General features: G+C 38.5%; 1 protein-coding gene across 2 annotated transcripts in view; it reads left to right on the top strand.

Annotated features, from left to right (window-relative positions):
• The first annotated feature begins 590 nt into the window (after positions 1 to 590).
• Positions 591 to 24279, top strand: part of ccdc102a (coiled-coil domain containing 102A) — an 83469-nt gene continuing 59780 nt past the window's right edge. For both annotated transcript variants that reach the window (XM_067442624.1, XM_067442632.1), the window contains exon 1: positions 591 to 728. The gene's annotated coding sequence lies outside the window, so the exon portion shown is untranslated. The remainder of the gene's footprint in view (positions 729 to 24279) is intronic.

The following is a 24279-nucleotide window of genomic DNA, read 5'->3' as shown; positions in this document are numbered from 1 at the left end:
TTATATTGAAACCCTTTCCCCCCTAAGAGTGTTTATTGCATAACCATGGCATTGGAACTATATATAGCTATATATATATATATATATATATATATATATATATATATATATATATATATATATATATATATATATATATATATATATATATTTTTTTTTTTTTTTTTTTTTTTTTTTTTTTTGATAGGCTACACGAAGGCCTCTACAATTACAATCATCAAAACTTTGCTGAAAAACTTGTACATCTTGTATCATTGGCCCTCTCATTGAGAGTTCATATATTTTATCAAGTAAACAACCTTTTAGTCTACTTTAGCCTATACTAATAAGTCAAATCTTTAATGATTTTATAAATTACATGTAAAAAAAATAATTGTGGTATTTTGGTAATAACTGGTATTTTTGCATAAGCCTACTATGTAGTAACACTGTTATTTTTCTGTAGGGCAATGGCGGTTTTCTCACATATTGTGGCAAAATACAGGTTATTGTATGGTGTTAACAAAATGCTTCCAGGCTGGAAGTTTGGTGACGGTGAAGGCGCCGCCTCCGTTCTGTTCTGTTATCCCTCCCCTTCCATCATTCGCTCACATTGCTCTTTCCTTCGGTGGGAAAATTCCTGCTGGAACATCCACGGTGGATTTGAACTCAGGAATTGTAGTGGAAAAGCAGGAACCTGCAAAACACGCCGGAGGATTTTCTCGTATGTTCTTCTTCATATTGTTCAGGTAACGTATGTGCACGTTCTAATGGCTCGTGGCATGATCAGAGATGTATTGTTGTGAATTATCCGAACAGCGGTGTCGAGTGACATTCAACACGATAGAAATGAGCACGCAGGCGTCGGTGTGGACGCGCTGAACTTCCCAAATATACAGTTTACCCGCGAAATGCTTCGCTGTTTACTCTGAAGCTGATGTGTTGCTGTCACAAACAGTAACGTTATCTTGTTACGTTGAGTCACGTCGTTGGAAATGTAGTTACTAGATCCTGTGTGAGAACTGTTATGGAGGGTGGAATAGAAAAGTTTAAGGAGGTTTCATTGTTGTTAGTCTTTTTATTATGGTTTTTGTATCAGACTTTTTTATTAGCATTGTTTATATTAGCACATGATCTAAAAAATAGCATACATAAGCTTAAAATTCACTCTGAATATAAGTTAGTTGCACGACTATTTGGAACAAAGTCCACACTTCCTTTGCAAGCCATAGTCATTCATTCATGTTGTATGGCATGTTACAGACTTAAATGTAACCCAGTGACAGAGCCATTCAAATGTAGACTTTTGTCAGGTTGTGGATATGGTTTTAACTATATATGCTTTTCTTAAAGAATACATCATTGTGTTTAGTCCCTTAAAGCCTATAGTGCAATTCGCTCCCTCTGTGAAACTTGCAGTAGGCCTACATTTCACTGACTGGCTAATGACAGTTGACAAACTGGGCTTTTAAGACCATGACATCTGTTTTCCTCTGGGCTCGGTTGTCCCCTTTAACGCCCAGTTTTAAAACAGGTTAAAAAAAATAAGAAAAAAACAAAAACAATAAAAGGAAAAAATGGGCCTTCCTCGTTAATTGGAGATCACACAAGTTCAATAAAGCCACAAGCACGGGGCTCACTTTTTCCATACTCAAAATAGCAAATCTGTGACCACAGAGAAATACATTTTGGTGATATACCCTAATAGCTGTCAGAGGAGTTTATCCGACTAATTTATAGTTATCCACAAATATTAATTTGCTTTCTAAAAATATACATGCATCCCCAGAATGATGATTTGTAAATTACATGGCATTTATTGTATGGTTGGGACCAAAGTTGCACTTTTTTTTCTTCTCTTGTATCTGTCTTCATGTTTTTTTCTCTTCTGCTTTTTTTTTTTTTTTTAAAGGAATGTTGTAGAATCCCACATCTGGAGCACTCTGTTCGCCCACAGATATAGTGATTTCTTAGTTCCTCCTCTGCATCACTGCATGAAAAGAGGAGCAGTCAAGGCCACACTGAGCCTGGCCCTGTGGCCGCTCTAACCACGACCGTCCCAACTGCAATCGCAATGACCAGTTATGTGGTCTGTACAAGATTGAGTTTGAATATAGTTTGTCAGTTCCAAGGACGTTGGGCTTGGTGCATAAAATGTCCCTCTGTCTTCTTGTGTCTTTGGATTTCCTTCAGAATAGTTCACGCAAAATTCACATTTCATCATTGATTTTATCATTCCAAACCTGCTTTACTTTCTTCTGTGAGACAAATAATGTTTTATTTTAAGAATCTGCAAACTTATATGTATCATACAGGGACAGTTTCTAGTGATCACAGCTGTTAAGGTTAAAGAAATTACTTAAAAAACACCAAAAGAATAGTCAACGCATTATTGTTCATTTTTTTATATATATATTCCAGGTATTTGATCAAGCTATCATATGATAGCTTTTTGTAAGGTACCAATTTGTGTCATTATTAATTGACAGTGTTCCCCTCCAGTGAGTTCTTAAGGCCACAAAAACTGTGATAGGATTATTGATTTGTAAACAAACAAGTCATTGAGTCAAAAATGTAACTTAAATTTCACTATTTTAGAAGACGTGGAATTCAACACAAGCAGTGTGTACTATTTTATGTTCTCTTTTTTTGTCTTTCTTGGCTCTTAACAGATGAATTGCCCTATGAATGGCTATATTAAATCATTCATGCCATTTTGTCATCTATATAATAAAATTAAACAAGAAATGTCCAGAAATGTCAAGAAATCAATAATCCATGTAATAAGATGACAGTATTCCTAAATGTAAAATAAGGGAAATGTGCACCAATTAAATATCCAATATTGTCCAATGACCATTATGGTAGACAGTGCATCCCTGTTTTATGTTTCACTGAAAAATAACAGCAGGCCATTTTAAAACAACATGAGCAAGAATAAACAATGACTGAATTGTAAATTTGGGGGCACAGAAACCAAGCAATGCTTCTGTAATGGAGATCTGTATCATGGACTCTCTGTATTCAGGTGTGTCGATGGCCTTCATCAGCTTGATTTAATTACACATCTTGTTTTGGTCTGGGGGTCAGACTGGCCAGACTCCCCTCCCTTTTAACTGTCAACCTGGCAGTGGTCAGCAGATGGTGGATTGCTTTGTGAAATACCACCGTAAGTCACAGAGCCTCCCTCCTTCCTTCTTAAGGAATTCACTTCACTTATGTTGTTAGTGCAGGCAGCTAGCAAGCAAGACAGATGGAAGGTGAAAAAGCACTATTGTCCCCTTTTCACTGAAAAGAGAAAACGACACATGTGAGTTGTTGCTATGGCGACCTCACATTTTCAGATGACTCGAACCCATCTGCTTGCAGGCTGCACGTAGACTGAGAAAGCGGGATATTGAGAGCAGTTATAGTGATTTTCATATTGTGTACGTGCTTCATATTTGCTGCTTAAATGTGAGAATCTGCTCTGTACAAAAACCACATCCTTGTTTTGTTTCATGAGCGGTATTTTTTCTCATGGTGTAGCTAAGTCAAACCAGTGTTTTTTATATGGTAATATTATATTGTTATTATTTTTTTCATTATTTTTATCTTATGCTGTCAGGTTTCCTTTGTCTCAGAGCTTTCGCAGAGACTCAGCTTCTCTAGCTTGCATGCTACATTGACAGTGCCTGTTACAAGTATGCTGGTGGTCCACACCCATCCCCTAACCTCACCTTGAAAATCTCCTCGCTCTTTTTTTCCCCTCTTTTTTCTCTCTGGTTCCAGTCTCCTCCCTCTTTTATGGGCTGTAATCGGTTGTGATGGTTTTGGAATGCTGGCTCTGACTGAAATGTTTCTGTTTCACACAGTTCAGGGATGTGTAGACAGGATTAAATAGCTACAGAAAATCTGGTCCTTCTAAATGATTGATTCATCTCTGAATGTGAAATACAAACCTCTTTGATAGCAGATCCACAGGAAACCGAAATGCGGTCTTCGAAGTAGAACTTATTGTCGTACGATATGACAGCCCTCCTGAGGTACCTCACACCCCTACCGTGATAATTACGGCCAACTCTGAGGTCTGTGTGACCGCAGAACTTTTATGCTGCCTCTTGACAATCCTTAGCATCAGATACAGTTTCACATTCTCTGGCTGTTTTATAAAGTCAAGCTGAGGGTCAGGATTGATCTGTTTAAGCACCTAATTGGTAGTGGCAGCCAAGCTCATGATCAGCATTTCTGTGATGCTCTGTAGTTTGGTGTGATTAGTACAATTTTACTGTTGAAGCCTCAAAAGTTTGTGAAAGTCGAGATGATTTTTTACACTTCTGCTGCACTTTTCTGTGTATTTGATGACATGTATGTTTAGTTACTTATCATACCTGCTAGGGCTGTCAAAATTCCTCAAAAATGACGAATACTCCTTCTAAAAAAACACGAATATTCAAACAACGTTTAAACATATTTGACAACGTATTCTATAACACAAAAACATGTAAATCAACTAGATAAAGCTGTTCTCTGCGGGTACATGAGCGATGGCGCCGCTAATGATCTGGAGCTCGCATCATAATGGCCAAGAGCGCAGACCTCACTCCCTCTCGCCCTCTCTCTCGGCGCATAACGTTTTTTTAAATGAACAAACTTTGAGTGCTGATCAGATTTGTGCAAGCAATTTAAGGTCGCAAATCTTGTCCCAAATATAGCAGGCTTCGTTCAGTGATTTTAAACAAATATTATTAATATTAATTGAAGTTTTACAGCGCTCTTAGCAAGCTGTACTGTGGTAACGTTACGTTAAACATGGAACTTTTCATTGACATGAAACGGTGAATAATCAAACCAGTGGAAGCAGTGCATTTATCCTTTATTCATGCAGTATCTCTTCAGTCAGTACAGTAGCTTACACTTTAGTAATGTTTCTGTTTAACGTTAAATAAAATGAGGCATGATGTTCTAACTGTGTCTTTCATAGCTTGCATACAACTTTATCTTGCGGCTCAACATTTTTACCTCCTACCAACCAAAATCCAAAGTACTTTCAGACATGGCTTTAGATGTTTAGAGTTAAAATCGTTTTTTCTGCCGCGGTCGAGTTGGGCTCTGAACTTTCTGCCATCTTCAATGCATGATGCGCCGTCAACTTTCGGCAGTGATTCCACGCAAGCACGCCCACTCGCAAAGCATACAGCTACTACCATGGGCGTCCCCCCCCCCCCCCCCGCGCCTTTTTTACATTTTAAATTCAAATATTAATTTTCACCTTCTAAATTTGTTATTTTCAAATTATTTTCAAATTTAGAATATTCGTTGACAGCCCTAATACCTGCAGAGGCAGCAGACATAATGCACAATTAGCACTTTTGAAAGTTTATGGGAAATTGTCTGTCAACATCAAGTCAGTTTTAAATGGCAGCATGTGCTTGCCTTTGGGCTAAAGGTCTGATGAAATAAGTGCATGATAGTATGGATTACTTCTCCATAATTATTAAATGTACACCATACTGGCAAAAGTTTTTGGGAAGCCAGCCTTTACATGCACATGAACTTTAATGTCATCCCATTCTTAATCCATAGAGTTTAATATTGAGTTGTCCCACTCTTTGCAGCTATAACAGCTTCAACTCTTCTGGGAAGGATTGCCAGACAGGAAAGCGTTATTCGTCACTCCAGAGAACACTTCTTAATTGCACTGGTCTAGAGTCCAGTGGCAGCATGGACCAGCTTTTACACCACTGCATCTGACGCTTTGCATTGCACTTGATGTAAGGCTTGATGCAGCTGCTTGGCCATGGAAACCTATTCCATGAAGCTCTCTTTGCACTATTCTTGAGGTAATCTGAAGGCCACACAAAGTCTGGAGGTCTAGCTATTGACTGCAGAAAGTTGGCGACTTCTGCTCACTGTGCGCCTCTGCGTGAACTGACCCTGCTCTGTGATTTTACGTGGCTAAACGAGTTGCTGTTGTTCTCAATTGCTTCTGCTTTGTTATAATACCACTAACAGGTGACTGTGGAATATTTAGTAGTGAGGAATTTTCAAGAATGGACTTATTGCACAGATGTCAACCTATCACGGTATCACGCTTAAACTTCACGCTTCACTGAGCTCCTAAGAGTGACCCATTCTTTCACAAATGTTTGTAGAAGCCACTGCATGCCTAGGTGCTTCATTGTCTGCAGCTTAATTTAGTTAAAAAAAACATTCAGCTAAAAACGTCTATGAATGGTTTGTCTCCTACATTTACAGTATTGTATATTTCAAGAGTTTAAACCTGTACCTCCACAGTGATTGGTGTTTTTCTTCTTATAAATAACTCCAAATAATGTGGAATAATTAAAGGAAATAGCCTTAGAATTCTTAAGTCAGACTGGCTTTTCACTTGGAAGTGACTGGATTTAGTATTCAATATCCATGGGATGGGAGGAAAAGTTTTGTCAGCTCTGAATTTGATGCATGGGGTTTGGATTAGGATCTGCGATAAGAAACACTGCGTTCTCACATATTGTCGCCAGATACCTGGAATCTCTATTTTTCTTTTCCCCCCACCCACCCTAATTTATGTGTGTAGAGATTCATGGGGAGAATAAATGTTCTATTAAGAATCGTCTCATTCATGCATGAAGTGTGTTGTGTCCTGTTTTGAACCGGCACTCTAGTTAATAATTGCACCAATCATATTCTTCCCTCATTACAACTTTATGCTTCATATCTCTGATGACATCTTGGCATATAGAAACATCCACTGATCCTGCATCAGTCTGCAGGCTGTCCAGATAAGCACTGGGCAAGCATACTGTATTTGCACACAGCTGATGTTTTTTAAGCCTTTTTTTCTAAAGGTCCTGCTTTTTTGTCACTTCTCCAGCTGTGTCTCTGGACTGTATATTATGGTGGTGATCTCAGTGCTAAAGTTAAGCCTGGTCACGACCACACTAGCTGTTTAGAAAGACATGTAGAAAAAGCAGTTGTTCATAGCTTGTTTAAAGGGATACATCACAGCTTTTTAATATTAAATGTTATTCCCTTAAAGCAGCCTTTCTCAAACTTTTTTCAGTCAGGGCACCTTTCAAAAGTGCATAAAATTTCAAGGCACCCCCGTTTAAAATATATTTTAAAAACACTGCATAACCCAAATTTAAATGCAAATGTCCTGTTTATTTAGACCGGACAGTAATGAACAGAGCATAATACTCCATTTCAAAGTAAAAACTGTCCGGTTCTTGTGGGGCTTTTCTTTTTAAAAAACGATCCATGCTGCTGTTGCTTGTTTCTTGCTCTTTGTGAAATCAAATGTATTTTCGTGGTTAAATTATAAAACAATGTAGCCAACTGCACAGTCACGCGACCCCGGTGAGGACGTCATGACAGTTACTGATGTGAGACGGATTTTTATGGTTAATTTTATATATATATTTATCTAAAATTAATTTACAATTTTATTAATCAACTCATATGTTTAACTCTTTCACACGCAAATGTAAAACATTCTGGCTGACCCCCCAGCGTGAGTTTTTCAAAGCGACCGTTATTAATGTGTCACTTTATGGTTTCCATGGTGACGCGTCATTGCTTGTCATGTGACACGCCGCAGCAACAACAGAGCTGAATGAATGATGATCTGCTTTTATGTAATTTTTCCTTTTTTATTCAAAATATTCACAAATTTGTTAGATATGGCATGCAATATCTGATATTCCGATTGTCAAATATATACAAGTGGAAGTGTTTTGTTGTTTAAACACCTTAACGATCGCGTTGAGCTGTATGCACGACGGGTGCCGCCATCACCGCCGCAGGCGCAGTTCAGAAAATCGGATCTGTTGGATTTACAAGACGTGAATTCATCCACTTCTCCCAAAATACATAAAAGTAAGTGGCAGGTGAACTGGGAGAAGAATAGAGTAAACTTTAAAGTTACTGACACAATGTGTATCTGATATGAATAAAACTAATTATAATGGAAAGGATTATTATTGCCTCTTCATTTTTCATCATTGTGTATTTTACAAACTCTAAATGTATTGTATTGTTAGTACGTATATGTATGAAACCCAAACTAAACATTATGTGGCTGAAAACACTGAAAAGCTGTGATATATGACAGCTCTGAGCGCGCCTGTCTCCAGTGCAAGCCAACGCGAAAGCACATTTGAATTTACATTTGAATGAACGTGATGCACTGACCGTTCTAATCACATGTGTGAATGTGTGATCGTACGTGCGAAAGGGATACAAAGAAGAAGAATGTATTTATATAAATTCAACTATATTTTATATATGAAATTTCAGATTTTTTTTTTTTTAGCCTACGTAATTTTTTGGCGGCACCCCTGACACAGTCAGGGGGCACCCCAGTGTGCCGCGGCACCCACTTTGAGAAAGGCTGCCTTAAAGGGTTAGTTCACCCAGAAATAAAAATGATTTTGTTAATTACTCACCCTCATGTCGTTGGACACCTGTAAAACCTTCGTTAATCTTCGGAAAACAACTAAAGATTTTTTTGTTCAAAGCTGATGGCTGAGAAAGGCTTCAGATAGGACTCCATTGGCTTTTAGTAACATTTCCACTGACCCACTTACAAGACACATAAAAGGCACTAAAAACATCAATACAAAGTCCATCTCACTACAGTGGGTGTACAATAATTTTACAATGCGACGAAAATAGGTATTGTGCACACAAAAATCTAAATAACGACTTTATCCACCTATCGGTGCCGATTAATCGGCAAATCCCAATGAATCGGTCGACCTCTAGTTTTATTTTATGTCACCACACTGGGTCGTTAAACTATTTGTGTAACTGTATTTAAATTGGGAAAATGTGGAGGTGTTTGGTCACTTTTAACTTGATCTCTGTTTGGTACCATAGTGAATGAACTGGGCTTAGTGGGCTAAGCTTATGCTATCAGAATGTCACCGCGCGTCAGAGAGATTAAGAGCACGCACTCAGACGAGAGAGGGATGTATCAACTCGTTTTAGTTAACGGAATAACATAGTTTAATCTGAAAAAGCGGTGAAGTATCCCTTTAACACACAGCTTCTTACACGTTCATCAGTTTCAAGTTCTCAACGAGACCTTTTAAAACCATGTTAATGAAACAAAAAAAACAACAACCTCTCTGATTTTATTTTTCTGATTGCTGTTGTTTACCTGGATCTTTATGTTGTATTCTTGATAAAGATCTTTGGCATTTTGAAGTTGGAGCTCCAGGAAGGAAGCCTGATAGAATGAGAGTTAGACCAAAAAGGATGTTGTCTCAGGGGCCCATGACGACCCCCCCTTACTTTCCTTACTGTAGAAACAACTGTTCAGGCCGGCTTCAGAGTGCTTATAAGTCACCTTTTGGCCCTGCAGCAGGGGCCAGTCCAGCTGGGAATAAATGCACTACATCATTGGATATACTGTGCCTTCCTGTGGCCAATTAGCTTGCACCCCAAGCCCATGAGCAGCCTGCCAGATGCACCATAGCAGTGGTCTGTGGCTTAAAGAGGGAAGGGCTGTGGCATAGTCTATGAGTGGTTATTAGAGAGGCCCCTCTCTGAGTCCACACAAGCCTTGGGATTTGCTGCTTGCCCTTCATTTAGACTGCATCCGGAATCGAACCCTCTGTCAAACTAAAGAATTTCGATGCGTCTCAATAAAATATTGTCCAAACCTTTCAAGCCACTTCAGTTCCCACTTTAATAGTATAATTTACAACAATTCGCCGACTGACTTTCTTCTGTGGAACACAAAGGATGATATTTAGAAAAATGACTGTGTAATGGAAGTCAGTGAGGTCCAAAACAACACTGGACCCCATTGACTTTCATTAAATGGACATCTTTCTAAATATCTTCTTTTGTGTTCCACAGAAGAAAGTCTTACAGGTTTGGAACAACATGAGGGTGAATAAATGAGACAATTTTATTTTTTGGGTGAACTTTCCCTTTAAGTTCAAGTCAGAATTCAAACCATACGTTTTGCAGGCATTCTTTAATATTTTGCCAGATATTGAGTACCATTATCATACTTTAAGAGGTTTTTGAAGGCTTCGGCCTTGACTGGATGATGTCTGACATGGGACTGGCAAATATTGCACACACTCATAAATGTTAGAAGACTTTTGTATTGTTCCGTTGTACCGCTGAGCATAGATGAGAAAACCATGACAAGGCTTTATTTTGTGCTGGCGTCAGCCCTAACATTAATAGTTGTATTAGGAGTGCCGTACCTTTAGATACAATCATCTTAAAGTCCCCAAAGTGTCTTCAGATTTCTTCTCAGTTGCTTTGTGGTTGACTGGTTTGAATCCAGCTGTCCATTGAGATCCCTGCTGCGTTTACTTGGCAGTAAGGCGCTTCGATTGTGATTCCCACTGAACTGGACCTCACGGAAGATGATTTATGTTGACTATCATGTGAGATTCAAAAAAACAAAGTCGCTCTTTCTTTCCGTAGCTCAATGGAATGAGTCTTTTTCAAAAGCTTGGCAACTTGTGATAACTTTTCCTCTTGGGAGTTCACATCACACTCTTTGGTCTTTTAGTTTCTCTTTTTGGCCATTAGCTGAGATATTTACATTGCTTGGTTGGTCACAGATGCAGTACAGTCATATTTTTGATAAGTCATGTCGGCAACTCGGCATACAAACATGAGCCTGCTTACTTTGACCGGCAAATTTCATATACATGCTTAATGACTATTGAACGTAATGTTTAATGTTCCTGCATTCTGAAAATCCTTCAAGACAAAGACAAGCCGGAATATTTGAAAGGGTTAGTTCACCCAAAAATGAAAACACCGTCATATGCTCATGTTGTTCTATAATACTTTTGTTTGTCTTCTAAACACAAGCAAATATATTTTTAATGAAAGATTTTTGTCCCCTCTTTGAAAGTTGATTTACCCCAAACTGATGCTTTAAAAGTTCATACAGACGTTGTAAACGTAATCCATAAGAATCAAGCAGTTTTATCTAAGACTTCTGAAGAGACAAAATCACTTTTTATGATGAACAGATTTAATTATGGAAGCTCAACAAACCATATTGGTTTCTGCACATCAAGCAAACACATTTGAGCTTCTGCTTTATGTGCAAAGTTTATATGTGAACAAAAGCCTAAATTAAATATGTTCATATTGTGTCTCTTTGGATTTGGATTAAACTGCTTGGTTCTCCCAAAACTTTGATGATTCAAAAACTTCATAACAAGGTCGTAACTTAAAACCATATTTTACAGTCTCTTATTAACTTTTTTGAATTATTAACGTTTTGAGTGATTGGACTTTAAATGTTTCATTAAAAACCTCTTTATGTTTTGATGAACAAAAGCCTTAAGGGTTTGGATTAACATGAGGGGGAATAAATGATTCCTTTAAGTAAGGAAAAAGCATTGTCAGTCTGAGAACAGTCGCCTCTGGGAGGGGTTTTTCCTAGGATGTGTTGTCAGAAGTCGATAGACTTTGCTTATATGTGCTCAAATGTTGTGTCTGTTTTGAAGGTTTTGTCCCCATAAACTTTCCATTGCAAATTGTGATGTGACCTCCAACCTGCTCTGTCTGAACAATTCATCTGATTGGTGGGTCAAACAGTCTGCCTGTATGTTTTATCATTTTCCACTTTGTGTATTTATACACCAAAGCACCATGTGTTCCTTCTGTCTAAAATTAACATACGTTAGACTGTGTTTATAGCGCTCTATCCTTTAATCAAAGGAAAGTATGTGAGAGAAATGGGGATGCTTGTTTTCTTTCTGGCGGAGGGGTTGTCCTGATGGCTTTTGTGTTCTCTGGCTGAACCACAGAATAATTTAGATGATTTAGTCTCTTTTGTTTCTCCATTCATAACCAGAGCTCTCAATGGTAGAATGATTATTAAGAAATGTGTAAGTTAATATACCTCCATTATCCTTATTAAATGACCTTAAATAGCTTAATTGTCTCAAGATGCAGTTAAATTCAGTATAGCATTACAATATTTATGGATCATGCAATATTTGGTAACAAATTTGAAGGTATTATTTACATCTTTACCTACCACAGGCATCAAGTGGAGTCTTTTTATGTTTTGAGTGTGTGTGTGGTTTTGGTGTATCATGTTTCTCATCTGATCCTCATTAGAGGTGGGGAACATGAGTCTGTCTGCGGGACTGTAGACAGTCTCATCCTCTCTGCATGTGTCTTACCCTTATGTTGCACCAAAGAAATGACTTAGACCCAAGCAGATGGCCTTTATAATCCCTCTGTGTTGCTGTGAGTGTCAATTGTTTGTCAGTTTGTTTGTTGTTGTTGAGTTTAAAACGGTAAGAAAAGTCAAAAATCTTCTTGAAATATCCTTTTTGAATCCAGTGTTTGACTCCATGAGGGGTAAGGAGGGTGGACAGAACTACATCAGACCAGGATGTTGTAGAGTAAAACATCAGTTATGTGTTGGTTCAAAAATTATTCACAAATTATTCCCATTTCTATTCACCTTGACAAGAAGGAACCCAAAATCAGATATTTTGAGTAATGTTGGTAACTAAACCCCTTTGGTGACCTTTGACTTCTATTATATGGATCAAATATCTTTCATATTTCATAGAAGAAAGTATGTCATATAGGTTCGCAATGAAATGAGGATGAATAAATGAAGACAATTTTTACTTTTGGGTTAGCTATCCCTGTAATTGTGTGTTCACACTGGTAGTTCAGTTCTCTTGGTTTTTTACTTGGCCATGTTAAGGACATTTTCACACTGGTACATAATATTGGTATTACTAATAACACCAGATGAGGAGAGATTGTATATAATTTGTGAGTGTCAGGGAGCTGCTATTAATATGCAAGGTTTGAAATCATTTATTTAATGCTCATTTTTCATTTTCCATCTTGCACATTTTCCATAAGACATTGGTCAATGACACTTCAAAGGTTGTTGTGCAAATCTTTCACCGTCACCTTTCCAGCATCTCTCTTTACTCTCGTTATGTGATAAGTGTGATCTGCTCTTGCTGCAATGTGGTACGACTGTAGGAGATTGTGGTTTGCACAACTGTATGCAGGGCTTGACATTAACACCCGCCATTTGCTGGTGGATTTCAGCTGTGGCGTGTAACACAGCCACTCTGATGTTCCACTAGCCACTTTGGTGGGTTGAAATTGTAGTCTTTTCAAAAGTCATCTGTTATAATCGTGTTGCACATTATAACTCATCAAGTGCGATTCTGTTGATCTTATGAATTCAATGTCTACTTAAGTGTTCAGATTATTCATCACTGAAACTGCAGAGTTTAGTTCAAAGTGTGCTCACTCACTGAAATTGGCACTCATTATAAACAACAAAGCAGAGATGTACATGTGATGTATGTATGTATGTGATTCATTCATAATTCAGTGATTGACTGACTTTGAAACTATTTTCGCTGCTGAAATAGAACAAAGAAAGATCACAGCAGAACCAGAGCACATCTGATGTGACTGTCAATGACAATGACATGAAGTTGGCTTAATGTTGGGCGTTCGATATTCGCAAATTTAGAGTTCTCTATCCCTGCGTTCCAATTCGCATACTATCCATCCTAAATAGTATTCGAAAATAGAATTAGTATGTCCCAAATCATAGTATGTTGAAAAGAGTATTCCAAAGATTCCCGGATGGTTTACTATTTCCGGTCCGAATTCGAAGTATGAATCGATGGGCACTCTAACGGCTGATATTGCCCACAACCCACTGCGAGGTGTATGGGGATTCGACTAGAACTACAAACGCGGATAAAAAGCGTTAAAAACTACAAACATGACGGATGTGCGAGTTCGACGGTTAAGTAGAGAAGTTTAGATAAAGGGGTTTGAGTGACAACCTATCAATATTTAACCTGACAAAAATATATTTATTCAGTGTTGTCCACATTATATTTCACCTGCAGCAGCATTGTGAACTTTTGTAATGACACGTTTGGCCATTAACTTTTAAATGCATCATTATATTTAAACTGCAAACACATGAGGAGAGTCTCTGCATTAAAGACCCACAAATGGCAGATCAACGAGCGGCTACATTTCTCTCCGATACGGTAAGAGATTAATCTGAATGTGGAGGATTTGAACTGTGACGAATCTGACGATGATTGACAGGACAGTTAAACGGTGACGGGATGCACGTAACTAAGCGACAGAGTCCGTTAAAGATGGTGAAGTAGTATGTCCCGAAGCTTGCATACTTTTCTGCTACACACTCAAAAGTATATACTTTTTCTTCACAAAAAGAGTACATACTTTTAGGACGTAGTATAAGTAGGCGAATTGGGACGCAGCGTATGTCTCTAAGTTACATATATCATTGGTGTACACGTTTCTAACTTCAATAGCATTTGAAGAGGATGGCTTCCAGTTTAAAAACAAACTGTAAAGTATTCATCAAGGTGTCTGGTATGATGCATACCTTTTGTGATATTTAATCAAATAAACTGTCAAATCACATGGAACTATGTATTTCACTAGACTTTGTGATCATACACAAAATATGCTAGATTAAAATATTTCATAGCCGATAGAACACAGATGAAAATATTGTTTGAGAATAAATTATATTTAAAAGCAGGTGTTAGTGTTTCTCTGTCTTTAAAGGTGCCCTAGAATGAAAAATTGAATTAACCTTGCCATAGTTAAATAAAAAGAGTTCAGTACATGGACATCACATACTGTGAGTCTCAAACACGATTGAATCCTCCTTCATATGGAAATCTTGTTTGTGAAAAACACCACAGAAAATCAGACTATTTTCAACATAACGCCACATGTGACACAATCGCTGGGATCATTAATCATACTTCATTTCTCAAAAATTGATATTTATTTAACAAATTGACTAGAAGCCTTGTCAAAAATGAAGAGTGGCTAGTAACTTTGGAAAACCACTAGCCACTGTGCATTGAACATTATGCAACATCATGAGAAGAACCAGTTATGCTTAAGCATTCTGTCCTCTTTGGGGTCGCATTTGGTGTTATATTATATCTTGTCTTTGGTCCATGTTGCGTTCATATTTCAGTTAAATTGCACCAAAGTTTGTTTGGAAGCAGACCGAGACTTGTCTGGCTATCACCAGACCAAGCTCAATCTATTAAGATTGAACGTTGGTCTAGGGAGTCTGCTCTGTATTTTTACTGCAGAAGATGTTTGATCAACGGGCATGGTTCAAATGACTGTACGAAACTGGATAGTCCTTCAACCAATTAGACCAATGATCAATCGCTTCTCTCTCCATCATTGTGTTAAATCTGCCAGTCGCACCGCCAGGTGGATGAGCCAGTTTGTGATTGGTCCCTGCAAGTTTGTAACAGAAGCAGGAATGAAAAATTTATAGGTTTCCAGCCTGAGCTGCAGGGCGAAATCAAATCGCCAGCAGATCGGGATGGGTTTACCCAGTCTAGACCGAGATGCTTATTAAAAGGAACCACACAAACAGAACAATCACACTAGCGTTTGTTTTAATCAAACAAACCTGCCATGTGTGAACACCTTAAAAAACATCTTGTCTGCTTTGAATATGGATTTTAGACAGATGCAGAGATCTCAGCAGTTTCGCTGCTAGAGTAAGCAGATAAATATCAGCACTCTCAGGGCCTCATTCTGAGGCAGATCTATCCTTATGAATAAGTAATGGCCATCTGACACTGGTGCAGATCTCCAGAAAGCCACCAGCTTTGCAACTTGACTTCATCCTGTGTTAAAATAATTCTGTCATCATTTACTCACCCTCATGTGTTTCTAAACATTACTGATTTTCTTCTAGTATTGTAGTAAAGAATACCATATATAGTATGGAAGCTATTTCCAAGCAGTAGCAGTAAGATGTACAATCACTGATCTGTAGCATGAAGTGACTTATGGCTCAAAATCAATAGCCATCTTACTGTGTCGAATGTAAATCACTCGTCAGTCCAGTTAACTGTCAGCTGCATCTAATTATGGTGTTCTCTGTGTCCATCACATCAGCTTCAGCACTTGCACTGCAGGAATGTAACCAGTTTAGTCCAAGGACAGGATCTAAGCGTCATGTGTTAATTAGACTAGAGACACAGTGTCCTCATCAGTCTGCATTTAGAACTGTGGCATGCAGCAGGGGGCACATTTATAAACCTTATCAGCATGGCTCATGAATATTAATTAGGTGACATTCTGGGTGCTAGCCAAATTAGGATTATTGCTTACCGATTGTGCATTTGTTTGTTCAGTCCATTGCCAGCATGGCAATGCTTCACAAAGAGCTCCTGCAAATATGCTTGGGAGCCTTTGAAAGCTATCAGCTAGCATAGTCATGACAAAAAAGGGGAGTGAAATTGGCTTGCTTTGGCAAAAATGTTACTTTATAGTGAAATTCAAAAATTTCCCTAATTATCGTCAGCAAATATATTATCTCTAAGTCTATTATCTCTAATATTCAATGTATTGCCCACCCCTTGTTGCTATATCTGTGTTGCTTCAGTTAGTTAGAATTTTTGTAGACTACCATTGTCCCGACGTTTACTGAGAGATCATCAGAAGATTTGATTAAGAAATTGATGATTACATAAGCAAAAACTTTTACTTTGACTTCTATTGCAATTTGGATTTAGGTTATTTTACAAGACATTTTTTCTCAGATTCATGCAATCTGCCGTGATTAACATTTTAATTCCCTCAAGATTCAAGATTGAAGTTTCTCTGTGTGTGTGTGTTGCGACAGTCTGCTGCTCACCAGACATTCCTTTTGACTGTGTTTTGTCGTTTTTAATTGGACCCTTTCAGCTCTCAGATGGAGCTCGGTTGAGATTTCACTGCAGTTTTTGCCTCACAGTCTTCGTAGCGTTTGATCACCCAAACCAGTCTCAAACTTTTATATGTTCAGTCATGGTCATGATGACAAATGTGTTTGTAGTGTGAGGGATCCGACTTATTACTTAAATTGCGTTTGATAATTTCATTAAAGCAGAAAATATTTTGGTCTGGAGTGAGGAATTTTTTTCTGACTCGGAGTAGTTTGATCTCCTCTTTGCCTTTAGAAGATCGTTCTGAATCACCATAATACTTTGCCTGAAGCTGCATAAAAGATGAGCCTGTGGTGTTTTATTTTGCTGTTAGAACCGCTGATCAGTGTGGTCATGTAGGAGCTTGATGTTTTCTTTGGTCTGTTATTGGTACTTCAGTATATGTGTGTGTGGATTTGAGTGCTATGTATATATGCATTTGTCATTGAGTCATTGTTCAGGAATGCACAGTGTGTCCTAGACTAGACTGATACCTGAAACCTGGAGTCCTGGAGAGCTAGAGTTTTCTGTTGACACTTGAGATTCAATATATGATGGGATTAATCAATGTGGACCAGGCTGACGATTGAGAGCTAATGATGCCTGTTATGAGATGATTTTGGAAAGAAATATCATAGTGGAATTGGGAACTTGTCCCAAAGTGTTCCAACCACGGCACACACCACCCCTGCACAGATGAAGAGGAAGTGGTTTACTACAGGCCATTTGAAATGGTCTCATTGGTCACAGGCACCCTAGTCAAGCAGAGCCATAGTAAAAATAATTTTTTTGGGTGGGGCCATATGGAGTTGTTTTACACTTACTCTGCAGTTTGCCTTTTACGTTTATTAGAAAAAGAAAAGCACAGGAGAAAAACTGATCTTTCTTGTGACAACTTAATTATTTCTGGGAGTTCACTGTGGAAACCACCAGTCTGATCAATTTTCAGGCTGGTGAGTGGTTTTCATTTTATTTATTTTTATTTTTAAGAATGTAAATTTGCTTAATCAGTAAAATTAGCAAAAATACAGGTTTGTTTTAAGGTATATTAGGCTAGGTTCTTGTCAGATTTTATTGTTGATTGAATACGTTATTGAAATGTAGTCAGTTTTGGATTATATATGGATTATATATCTCCTATTATTATAATTCTATTCTATGAATACCCTTTTATTCTGTTGTGATCTACTACTCCTGATGGCAGTTTTCATGTGACTGTGCACATCCTTCTAAGGCAGCATTGTTGACTCTGAAATGGTAACATTGGCTTCAAAGTCAAAACCTTTGTAAGTGCAAATCACCACTGAGATTCATCTGGTTAAATATGCTTATGTTGCTGACTCTGGTCTGTAGTGCCGCTGTAGTGGTTTGGACGTGTTTGTATGTTTGCATTGTGACCAAGTTTTGTAAGCACTGCAGAACATCAGGGGCATTTTGTTTGATTCTTCAAGAAGAGTTTGGGTTTAATTTTTGGGTTCCATGCAAAGCTTTGTTTAATGCATGCTAAAGTATGATTGAGTTATTCTGTTTGATGTTTGCAGATTGTTTTTGTGGCTTAGTATCAAAGCAGAATGTTAAATTGAATCATATGTCATAGATGTGAGAGAAAGAAAATGAAATGAAATAAAACACAGTTTTCACAAAAATCAAACCAAAAAAAGTAGTTTCTTCTGTAGTGTTACGACCCCTTCTCACTTTTTCAATCCACCTGCTTTCATCAGCAACTTATTTGCATGTTTATGTAAACCCAGCAGCTTCATCACAGACGTTGCAACACCAATAATTGTGAGAAAATGATTTTGAATGTTTGATTGTAAAGCTCTACATTCCCTCTCTTGCTGGAAAACATACGTTTTCTAATGGGAGCAATTCACATCCAGACCCCTTGAGAGCTGTCCAGATCTCTGCCTTGTTTCAACAATCACATGAATTATGAGGAAATTTGCCATTAAGAGCACGGCTGCATCTGTGCCAGTCACATCCCCACACACTGTGACACTCAATAGTCTTTTTGTTCAGAGCAAATTGATTGAACTGGCAGCTATATAATTTGTACTTACAATGTGTCCACCACCCCTGATAAAATATTTAGGTCATGTAAAACTGACGTGCCATGTTTTTGGAGGTACATTCATTTTAGGAAAGGACAGTTAATGCTAGACGCAGGGTATATTGGCTTTTGGCTTTTTATTGATTATTATTATTTATTTATTTTAATTGTTTTTAATTAATTTTTATTTATTTAGTGATTGCAGTGAAGGGTAAAGCATCAGAGGTGTCACAGTGCAATTCTCAGTGTTGCGGCAAGGCTATAGCTGGCATTAGCGCAGTGGATCTCAACCTTTTTGATTTTAAGGCTCCCATTTTCGACAACAATATTTGAAACCCGCCTCACAATTTCTATCCAATAAAATATTTTAGAGCTTGAAGTTGACATTGCAAGAAAAATGCATTTTTGTTATAAATGTGTGGGCGGTGCGCATACAACAGCACGTGCAAGAAAGAAGAGACAGAAGATTCACAGTTGTCCAACCAAATGAATTATAGGTAGGAGAAGGACACTGGAAATATGGCAGTTAGCCTATGATGTTTTAGTAATGAAAATTATCTAAATCAACTTGACTTTTGACTCCTATTTTGAATTCTGTCTTTGTATTGTCGGCAAAATGTGAGAAGTCACTCCAAGGCAAATGGAAGTAACTTCCACATTATCAATATTTGGTTGCTGATCACCATTTATAAAATCATTTATAGCAACACCTGTATATCTAGTGAATATGGTATTTATTTTGGAGGATTTAGAATTGTTTTGTTATATTTAACAGTTTGGTAGCCTATTCATTGGATAGCTGACTAGCCTATGTATGCTATAGGCTGCTAGCTAGCTAAATGAAGTAAATTGTGATCAATTTAATTTGTTAGTCTAATGCATCTTTTGTCACACAATTTCTTATCTTGACATTGATGTTTGCATTTCAAAGCAATCCCAACATCCATAAACACTATTAGTAAAAGTTGTTTTACCTACATTCAGGTATCGTGTGTGTCAGAAGTGCTTCAGTGACAGATGTATGACACAGGCTACACTGTACTTTAAATGGAGAACTTGAATGGACAGTAAAACAAAAAGGCTGTATACTGTAACTCCAGGCCGACAGTAACTTCTAAACAACGGCTAAACAATAGCAGAGTACCCTGATTCAATGTGATCATTCTAAAACAAAGACAAAGAACAGTAACTGCTGTTATGGTGTTCGGCCTTGGTTTCCCCTGGGAATTTGGAAGTTACTTTTAGGGAACCCATTATTTTCTCAAATAAACAGTAAAATTGACTCAATATACTTATTTATCTAAAGGAGGTCTTGAATGTCTCAAACATATCAATAACAAATTTTCACCCAATTGAAGTTACTGCATTTTGTCTTTGTAGGGCAGAATTGTGTTGAACGCTGCCATCTGCGGTTGAGTATACTTTGAAATCTGTGCGGACACGACTGTATGCGATGTGCGTCCGGACCAAGCCTGCAGCACCCCTCTCAGATACTGAAGCTTTTGCGCCTTGATCGCCTCCCGGTGACCGGTCCCAGTATAGCCGCCCCTCTGTGTTTTCTAATGGACGCGAGGCAAACTAAACAATAAAATTACACTTCCAATATTTTTTATCTCTACTGCGCAGACTCGGTCCCAAGATGTCAGCGCCGTGCTGGCCGCCTGAAAGCTTCAAATCTGGCAAGCGGAAACGGATGATGTCGAGTCGTCCATAATTTTTTACGGTCTATGGTCCGGACGTGGAAATTGAATATACCCAGGCCTTAACTCTGCACTTCAGCTTCTCATCAGATGTTCTGTCCAATCAAATGCTCTCTAGAATCTAAAGTGTCCCGCCTGCAGCTGAAATCGATCACTTGTGCATACAATTACGATTTCTATATGGTGAATGGCACAATGCACTAGGGAAAGGGAACGATTCAGACAGTGTAATGCCCTCCATTGGGGCGAATAATGTCTGGTTTCACATTAGAGCCACGAGAACCGCCGCAGTGTGCGCAGGCTGCTCGGATCCAGAGACACGATAGCGCAGAGCGGCTCATGATTTGGCGCAGGCCACAAAACCTATCGGACCCATTTGAAGTCTACACAGAATGCTATATTTTAACGTGATTAAGAAGGAGATCAGGAGGAGAAACAGTGAGAGACGGACTCGGCATTAGAACAGCATTGACATGTAGAAGAGATGAAGTCGATGCACCAACCTCAATTATACACTTTTCAAACTACACATCCTCAACATCACTATGTTCACTGTTTTGATTAAGTAAAAGTTTCATATTAGATTTAAAAGGGGAATCTTTTTGACTGTAGTAAATGGGACTTAGCCAAACTCAACAGCTCTGGCTGAGCTCTGCAGCAAATTTCGAATAATTATGACATATGCAAATTTTGACCCATATGTGGGTCACACAGCTGAAGTAGTTACATGTTATTGGCCATTTAAAAAAAGGGGAGGAGCTGCTCTATGTCCCGCCCTGTCGTCTTGTTTCAGTGGCAATTGCTTCAACACATTGAATAACGCTGTGTTTCAAGGCACCTCAGTGGGCCTTTAAGTTCTGACTTGTTTTTGTTTGCATGCTTGCATAAGTATGTTTCTGACCTTAAGATTTATGACTGACACATAGCACTAAACTGTTATTTGTTTGAATAAAGGTTTCAGCTTTTATTTGATCAAATGCTGAGTAGAAAAAAAAGAAGTATGTTAAGGGGTAACCAACCACTGCAGTTTAGACAAGAGAAGCTAGCAAAAGTAGACTCCTTCAGATAGTGTGAATGTTGTTTAGGCAGAGCATAGGAATCATTCGACTATATGATTAACACACTGGCTCACAGCCATTTGAAATTAAGTCATGAATTAAAATGAAAGTGTCACCTCTAAATGACTCCATGGTGAGGTCTGAAAACAAATGCCGCATCAGTTCATTAAACCAAGAAATTGGCTTTTATGGGGCGTAATGTGGGAAGGGATACAAATAACATGAAAAAGAAGTAGGCGAGGTCAAAGAGACATTTTGGCAATGAGATTATGATGACGGGAAGATTTATAGTGGGAAATTTGACTAGAGATAGATTGAAGAGAGTATAGATCTATGAGCCAGTTTGCTAAAAGACACTTTCTCAAGGTTCTGAAGAAACTTGGCTTGTGTTTTTTCTCCTCTCATTTGAGCAAACGAGAGAGCTCATTTGGTTGAATCAGCAAGTGGTTGATGTTTCGTCATGCTGATGAGTGTTAAAACGCTCTTGAACTCTGTCAAGAATCCCATCATCTTTATCTATATGAATAACTAAACTGCTAAACTGTGGTTTTGTCACTTTCAGTGACACTGGAAAAGTGCTTTCTGACAGGAAATGGATGGTTGATGTGACATGATTTTTAGCAAGGTGTTTTATCTTTTTAGCAGAGCTTTTGGTTGATTTGTTTTTTCTGTATTACATGGCCCACACGATCTGTGGATATAAGCGTGAACACACGCGCACACGCACACACTTGCCCAGATCAAGAAAATATTATTTCTTCTGACGGGCGTACGTTTTGCTTGCCCGTCTGGAAACACACACCCCCGGGACTGCTATTACATATAAAAAAGACGTTTTACTCACATAAGTTTGTTGCACCATTCCTGTCGGATCCAATATAGAAGGCACAACATTGTGTCTGCAAATCCAGCTCCTGAGACTTATTTACAAACAAATTTGCAGTGAAATGAAGTGAAGACACAAAAGTTCTTCTCCACATGAGCTGGAACTTCATTAAAAATAAATGTAGTATCACACATTCCTAACATTAGGATCCAAAGGAAGCTTATGCAGCAACTGAATCATGTATTTAGAGAAAGAGATAGTAAAATAAATACCTGGTTCTGCAATAGTCTTCAGTCGATGGACGCATCCTCGTGCTGGTCTTTCTCTGGATGAGGACGAGCCTTTTATCTTGCGCTGTGAAAACACTGATGCTCGTGATCTCCATAGCAATTGCCATTGACGCCGAGTGGGGCTGCAAATCCTCCAGTCAGTGTGGTTTGGCCTATTATCTTTTTACATGTCGACAGAGGTGACTAGACTGGAGCCTCTCACTGTGGTGATTATTAGTCGTCAGATAGTCAAAATGCCATCACACTTCCGATTTGAATGGGTTAAAGTAAACTAAGTGCTTGCTGTCGCCATGCTTCTGTTTAACGGTGCATGTACACAGGTGCGTTAACAGCGCTCGCAGCTAACTTTCGTATGAATGAACTGAAAACATTTGTTTATTTCTATCTTCTTCGCGCTAATGTGCACGTACAGTTTGTAACGCTAGCTACAACTTGCTCGTTGCTATCGTGCCTGTAAAGTGAGGTTGCAGTAGGCTATATTGTTTTAGCGTCCCTGCAGTTTGAAACGTGAATCATGATTCGTTTAAAGGGTAACTAAACCCTAAACCAACTTTTTTTAGTTAATGATCTGCAAGACTGGGGCTTTATTAATGCGGTTTATTGATTAGAGTAAATGTTTTGACATTTGGGTATCAAGTGTTTTAATTCTATAATATATGGTTTAAAAACTTCTTAGTGCTGTCCTCTTAAGGTTGAACGGTGGCTACTGCAGTCGAATTTTCCTATTGGACGTTGTGGTGCTTCGTAATGTAGGATGGTACTTCCAACGGCTCACTACCACGCCCCTGGCACGAGCTCACCACGCCCTAAGAAATGTTTTCCCTTGATCACATGATGAGAACGGCTTCAGTCCAGTATGAGCGCTCATGTTACATGAAGTAGAAACATTATGAATGAAACTTTCTCGTCACTTGCTTTCAACATCCCAATGAAGAAAATACAGATAAATAATGCAGTTGTAAGTACATATTAAGCTTTTCTTTTGATATTTTTGCCGCCCGTCATGTCTACAGATAATTTTATACTTAAGACGCTTTCAGACAAACCCTGACGCGCAAATGGTTGCCGTGGTAACGAACAACAAATCCGTAATGTGCTAGACTGCTGGCGTATGTAGTCTAACTTTTTTATTTAAGGAAATCTGTTGTAATAGGCTGTTAGGTTTGAAGAAGGTCCTGTGCTTTTTTAGTGACATTCAGTATAAGGATATGGCTGTTCAATGTTCATAGATTAGTTAGTGGTCTCATTCTTTCTTGCGCTGCTGCTTCGCTAGCATGAATGAATGAATGAAAGCATCGTCGGCCTCGGGAATTAACGCAGTTTGAGCCAGCGGCTCGATTGATAAGGCTCTGTGTCTACAGACATTTCACCCTCCTCCACTTCAGGTGAAGGTGGTGGAGAAAAGTCCTCTACTTTAGATGACCGGTCTGTTGCAAAGCTACTGTTATCAAACAAGTTGTCACTACGGGTCTCAGGTGCACGCCCTCTCGCTCAGCCCCGCCCTCGTCTCCGCTGGGCTCTGCCCACTTTTGCAGCATTTTTCAAATATTGCTAGTGGGCGGAGTTAGGCTGTGAACAGGGGTTTAGTTACCCTTTAACATCTCAACCAATTTGAATCATCAAACATTTGT

The sequence above is a fragment of the Pseudorasbora parva genome, chromosome 1 (assembly GCF_024679245.1).
Source record: "Pseudorasbora parva isolate DD20220531a chromosome 1, ASM2467924v1, whole genome shotgun sequence".
Taxonomy (NCBI): Eukaryota; Metazoa; Chordata; class Actinopteri; order Cypriniformes; family Gobionidae; genus Pseudorasbora; species Pseudorasbora parva.
Note: the sequence above shows the minus strand (reverse complement) of the source record. Positions and strands in the feature narration are given on the sequence as shown.